The sequence below is a fragment of the Macrobrachium nipponense genome, chromosome 2 (genome assembly GCF_015104395.2).
Source record: "Macrobrachium nipponense isolate FS-2020 chromosome 2, ASM1510439v2, whole genome shotgun sequence".
NCBI classification, from domain to species: Eukaryota; Metazoa; Arthropoda; class Malacostraca; order Decapoda; family Palaemonidae; genus Macrobrachium; species Macrobrachium nipponense.
The window spans coordinates 65,523,734-65,531,233 of NC_087201.1; positions in this window are offsets into that span (position 1 = coordinate 65,523,734).

Genomic DNA, 7,500 nt, shown 5'->3' on the forward strand with positions numbered 1-7,500 from the left:
AGTAAAGAATGAAATATAATGACGATAGAGAGAGCGCGCACAAGCATACGCCTATCGATAGAGATATTTAATTCATTATATTTACTTTGAGAGATTAAGTGACAATATTTTTTTCAAATGTTTCAAAAGTGGGGGGAGAGAGAGAGAGAGAGAGAGAGAGAGAGAGAGAGAGAGAGAGCACAAGCATAGGCCTATCTATAGAGATACTTAATTCATTATATTTACTTTGAAAGATTGAGTGATAATATTTTTTCAAATGTGTTTTAAAAGAGAGAGAGAGAGAGAGAGAGAGAGAGAGAGAGAGAGAGAGAGAGAGCACAAGCATAAGCCTATCTGTAGAGATACTTAATTCATTAGATTTACTTTGAATGAAAGAGAGAGAGAGAGAGAGAGAGAGAGAGAGAGAGAGAGAGAGAGAACAAAATATGCTTACGTGAAAGCTTAGGCCTATTTATAACTACTTAATTTCATAATATTTTCTTGGGGAGATTGAGTGGTAATATATATTTTTAAAGTATGTTTAGAAGTGGAGAGAGAGAGAGAGAGAGAGAGAGAGAGAGAGAGAGAGAGAGAGAGAGAGAGAGAGAGGAAATTATAGTAATGGTGACGGACTTGTGACGGGGAAAGGCAGAAGAAAGAGGTGTGAGTCGGTGCACAGATACCTGGGAAACGGGGTGATATGACTGCCAAGATCGTGCTGCACTATGCTAGATAAAATTTGAAGGATCACAATATTCAAGTCAATTCTCTAAGAAATTCATACCCTAATCTTGATTTCATTCGACAGTTGCCATAACATTCAAAGATTGTAAAAAGACGTAGAAAATTTTAGACACAGGCTGCGGTCATTCTTGGTCTCTTGATATAATCTGTACTTTTGCAAATCGGGTTTTCATCCACAAATCATTCCCGAAAAAAGCTGTGTTAAGTAAAAAAAGTTATTACCACAAATAACTCAATATGTATTGCACAGGCAATTAAAGTTTTATATCGTGCAAATAATACTGATGTGTTGGGAGATCTTTCAGCCTCGCAGCAAAGAAATGCAGTCGTGTAGGGCTGTAGGCTACTACCAACTGCTTTGTAATGGGAGCATATAGCCAGAAAATCTTTGAGCTGACATGCTACTTTAACCTTGATAAAGATTTATGCTTAATGACGGTAGCTTTGTAAACAACAACTAGCATTCGATCCATGCCAACGTCAAAGTAATCAGTGTAAATCCGTTACGTAAGGCCAGTAACCAGTGACTTGCGCTTCCCGCTCGAAGTTCTAGGGCTCCTCCACATCATAGAAAAACGCTCTTACGGATGCAACTAGATTTGCTCAACCTACCTTAGCCTTGGCAAAATTGGCGGCCATTGACGTCAGCTAACATTAAACGCTTTGGAATACAAGCATGAGTTTGTAGAGGCTAAAAATAATTGCATTCACCATTTACAATGATACAATAATATCTCCGTTCATGAAGGAAAACGAGTATATATTGTCGTCGTGATACATAGTACTACAATCAGAAATTCACATTCTATCTACCAGATCTCTATGAACGAATTCATCTGAGAAATTCCAATTACTTCGGACATATATTGTGTTTTTAAGTATCTGAACTGTTTTGTTTTGCAGTTTTAACTAATATGATATAATTTGCAGTGTATTTTCATATTCTAGAATTAAATTTGGCGATATTATGTCTTTTCAGTAAAACAAAAAACATGGAAATTCGATGAACGAAAAGCTAATGAAAACTGTATCTTCAGTTTTCTTGTCGAGTGTACTTTACTTAGCAGATGAACTGACTTACATGAGGAATTGACAATACAAGAAAGGTCGTATAACTGACAGATAGGGATTATAAAGAGATGAGTAGCCTTCCCAAACAAGCATAAACTTGGGTACAATTTAAAAAAAACAACAACAATAAGATTAAGATAATCTGCTCAGACACAAGGGCATGACAATTAAAGGACCATTATAGTTGACAACTATTCAGAACTTTGGTAAACAAAAACATATTCACAGTACATATTAACAATACATATTAAGCAAATTTATACAACGAAGATATCTCCAAGGCAACTAATTTTTATTTAAGTCTGACCTCAAAGATATAATTAGAGACTTAATTAAAAATTAGTCGCCTTCGAGACATCTTCGTTGTATATGTATGTTTAATATGTATTGTGAAATTTCTCTGTTTCACAGCCTATTGATTAATGTGGATTATCAAAGAAAAAGGATAGTCATGGAATGGCGATTACTTCAGAGAAACTTTGCTTACTGGCGGAGCATTTCCTTTCCTTAAAGATCCTGAAAATGTGTTATCTGTTGAAGAAGTCACATTTTCGCATGATATGGCACCATGTTTCAAGGCTTTGCAGACACAGGAGCTGCCTCAAAACAGTGGTATCAATTTCTTCTCGTCAAGTGAATTTCCAGGTAGCTCCACTAACCTTAATGTTTGTGAAAACATTGGTAGTATCTTAAAGGATCGTGGTGAAGTGCGCACAGTGAACTATGATGGTGTACCTAGCGTTGACGACCTGCGAAGAGAGGTGACTGAAGTGCTCAGGGAAATGGAGTTTGAGTCTCAGCTTTTTTGGCATTTGCTGAAATCATACCCCTCAAGAATGCAGGCTGTGGTACAGGCAGATGTAGGCCACACAAAATAATAAATACTCAGAAAGAAACTTAAATAAATACCTGTTCTGAATTACTTTTGTTTTTGTCCATATCAATTTTATTTTATGCTGTAGAGGGGAGGGGGAGGGCTCTAATTTCGAAACACCCTGTATACATATATATATATATATATATATATAGAATATATATATATATATCTATATACATATATCTATATAATATCTATATATATATATATATATATATATATATATATATATATATATATATATATATAAAATATATATATATATGATATATATATAGTATATATATATATATATATATATATATAGATATATATATATATATATACTATATATATATAGATATATATATATATATATGATATATATATATATATATATATATATATATATATATTATATATATAATATATATATATATATATATAGATTAAATACAAACGCACTCACCACTCCATTCAAACAGTCCACTTTCACAAAGGATTTAACTGTTAATCCTCTCTTGTCCATTTGAGTGCCTGTGACTCGTTACCTTGGGATCGAGAGAGAAAGTACGCCCATGCAGGAGATCAACTGGCCGCCAAATGGAATACTACACCATGTGCTGACCAGGTGGGAAAGGTGTGGAAGAACAAGTAACGCTGCTTAGCAGGATTCTGGCGAACTCTCTCCGAGTTAATAAAAAGGCCGAAGCATTGGGAATACTTTTTAGCCACATCCCTTACTCCAGACGAGCAAGTTCGTTCCGCACCCTTTGAGCTACTGAACCCCCTTTTGAGACGGCTGCTGCCAGCCTGTATATAGTCTAATTTATTAAACTTCCTTCCCCATTGGTACCCTGAGGAACACAAGACTCCAATCTCCCACCAGGTAATGTGCCAGTACGAGATAGAGTAGTCAGTCAATTTCTACCTTCGACTTAATTTCCTTTCATTCTCCTGAGTGATTCCTGTATTGTGTTACAATTACCTTGTGTTATAAACGTATTGTGGTACAAGCAGATTGTGCCCTCACTGTCTTATGTTACCACTGAACTGTGTATTAGTCATATTGTGTTCTATCTGTGCTGCATTATAATTGCATTGTTATTGGTGATCACCCAGATTATTATACCATTTGTGAAGTAAAGTACATGTGCCAGTTAATAACCAATAATGTAACTTCTTGCATTCGAAATTGATCAGTAACATAAATGCTTGCCTTCATAATTGATCAGTAGCGTAACAGCTCCCCTGAATGTAAATTATTCTTTGTGCGATCGAGTCCTTTGCACCTTATATACGCATTCCACGATCAATATTCACGTGTATGATGTAACCTTGCTCAGCAAAAATCTCTTTCGTTATTTGCTGCAACTGAGCAGCTGTGGAATATGAATTCTTGCCTCTTGTTGCTACAGGATTCCACCCCTCCTTTCTGCCTCCTACGTACCATATATCCTCAGACCGGCCACCTATTCATCTACTTGAAGATCTAAAGAAGATCTAATCTAATCTAATAACCATTTGCGTTACAGGGTTACAGGGCCCTTACGTCCCCCTTTAAACCCATAGTGAGTTATCAATTCTTTTAATATGATTCGTGAGTATAAATATGATTTGTTAAGCTAAACTGAGAGTTTGCATAATCACTACCTACAATGGAACAGGTCCTCAGTCTCATTTTATTCATGTGGTTGTCCTCCCTTGTTCGGGTCATTTGCAGTTACAAGTAATTATCCCCAGCAACTGTGTACTCCACACTACAGTCATATAAAGCTCAATGAATTTATATATACATTTATATATATATATATATATATATATATATATATATATATATATATGAAGATTAAAGGAAGATTATCAGCGGGGGTGAACTAAATTGGCTTACCTGTGGATGTATCTCTTGGTATAAATACCACCTTTTCTGTAAACTTTTCTCGTTCATGCACCTGAAGAGAGAGACAGCAGTCTCTAAAATATATGTACTTTTTCTCTCTATATTTTGAGTGTTTTTATTGGCTCCTTTTATTAGATATATATATATATATATATATATATATATATATATATATATATATAGTATATATTTAATATATATATATATATATATATATATATATATATATATTAAAACATCTAAAAAAGCAGTTGGTTGTCTTGTTCATGTTCGATTGAGAAATTTATATTAGGATGTAGGCCTTGATATATTCCAAGAAAGCTTCAGCTGCCTCTCTGGGACCCTAAATAGAGCAATAGTGTCATCAACTCTTTTATAAGCGATATGTGGATGACACTATTGCTCTATTTAGGTCCCGAGAAGCAGCTGAAGCTTTCTTGGAATATATCAAAGGCCTACTTACCATAAATATAAATTTCTCAATCGAACATGAACAAGACAACCAACTTGTTTTTTTAGATGTTTTTAATTACTAGGACAGAACATGGTTTTAATACGAGCGTCTTTAGAAAAACGACGTTCACAGGTCAGGTACTAACTTTTATAGCAGTTGTTCCATAACATTTAAATTAAATAGTATTTCCAACGCTATTACATCGTGCTTATACGTTATCTTCCAGCTGGCATAACTTCCATAGTGAAATACAATTTTTTACTATTCAGTTTTTTTTAAAAATAATTCGTATCCCCCAGCCTTACCTTTTCTTGAAAATTATGTCAATAACTTTTTAAATGATAAATTTCAGCCACGTCAACTTGTACCGAACGTGCCTAAATTATTAATATATGCCTCTATACCTTTCATTCAGTCCAACACATTTAAGGTGCAAATACAAAAAGTCAGTCAGGAACTTTTCCGGCTGTGAATCTTAAGTTGATAGCAAAAAATCCTAAAACTCTGGGTTCTTTATTCTCCCACAAAGATAAACTTCCGGCTTTGATGCGGTCTTTGATGGTATATTACTTTACTTGCCCGAAATGTAAGACGGGGAAATACGTGGGAGCCACCAAAAGACTGCTCAAAGTCAGAATCGACTCTCATCTCGGAGTCAGTCACCGTACGGGATGTACTTTGAAAACGAAAGAATTTTCTAACATACGAGAAACATTGTAATAAATGTAAAACATCATTTTCATATAAGGATTTTCGTATTGTCACCCAAGCCGCGCCCAATGACTATTCTCTCTCTGTTTTGGAGTCGTTAACAATCAAACAGCTTGTGCCCCCATTAAATGGTCAGACTTCTTCCACAGTTCGATATATAGCATTAGTTGACGTTCTTCTTTCCAAACCAGACAACGTCACTCAGTTTTTTAACTCCATAGAGATAGGTACTAACTTTTAAGCATTCTTCACTTTTTAATTTATAATATATATTATATATATATATATATATATATATATATATATATATATATTTGTTCATTTTTTTAGTTCATTTTTTTAGTTCATTTTTTAAATTACTATATTTAACTTTTATGTACTTCCATTTTTATTAATATTAATATTAATACTGAGTTTTTTTAATTTGTATATTTGTATGTTTTACAGCCCTGATGATGACACCCAAAGTCTCGAAAATTTGGAAAATACATGTATGATGTTACGCTGGCTTTTCTCCATCCTATTCATTTTAAATCTACGGCGTTCCAGATGCCCCAACCTTCCTGTATATATATATATATATATATATATATATATATATATATATATAATATATATATATATATATATATATATATATATTCTTATACTTGAAATTGGGGCTCTATTAAACTTACCACAAGGTTGTTGCTGATCTAACTGTTCATGTACAATGGTAGAGTAAAAAAGAGAAAGAATAAGGGCTTAAGGCCTTACTTTAGAGGGGTTGTGTAGTGAAATTTTCAGGATATCTAAATTTTATGCATTTAAAATACAAAATCAAAAGACAAGGAGGAATAAGATATGTCCAGTGGTGTTTCTGCAGCAGCGCATGAAATGAATAATGGATGATAGCTGAGTGCTGGGGGTTAAATTCTAACGGCACTGTTCATAAGGTTACATTTGGAAACTTCTTCAGTGTAACCAACAAACATACAGTCGTGGCAGAGGTGACAACAGTGGCAAGCACTCCTTTCTTAATTCTGCAGAGATGGCTCTGTAGTCGTACAAATGGAAGGATGTAGGATAGGTACTGGGTTAAGATACCAGGACTGAGTCATTCACCTACAGTGGGATATTGGCTCAGAAGGAGCATGTAGTCAAGGATGTGACTTGCTTGGGGGTGATCTGGTCTCTCCCTGTGATGGGAGCTATTTGTCATCTACCGGATTACCGGCGTCTGAGCTTGGCAGGCATCGAGATGCATTCTAAGTATGTCCAACTTTCTCTCTGGGCTAGTGCTGGGTGGTTAATGCATTCGACTTTCTCTTTTGGCAAAGACTGGCCGGTTGCATATTCCCAAAATGTATACTGGTATTGCACCAGCCCATTTCCAGCCAATCACAGAGCTTGCACTTGAAGTGATGTCATCACTGTGGGTGGAGCTACCTGCCAGCGTTCTCACGCCCCTCCACTCTCTTTCCATTGTATCACCCATAATTTTAAAAGATGAATATAGAAATTAAATCCTCAGTAGAACTTCAAAATTTACTACGGCAACCAGCGTTTGGTTTACAAATTGTATCATCGCAGGAGACTTAACTTGAGATACGATACCTTCAAATGATATCGAACATCGTATCAGTCCAGTCTCCGTTGAGGACTCTACCACTGTGAGATACGAGTTCTGTTGCAAAAACTTTAGCTCAAGTCGTCGAGAGTTTTGGAATTCACGACACCACACAGACTTTAAGAAAAGTATAACAGAGCCTAGCATCCGTCAAAACTACAAATCATCTCAATAGC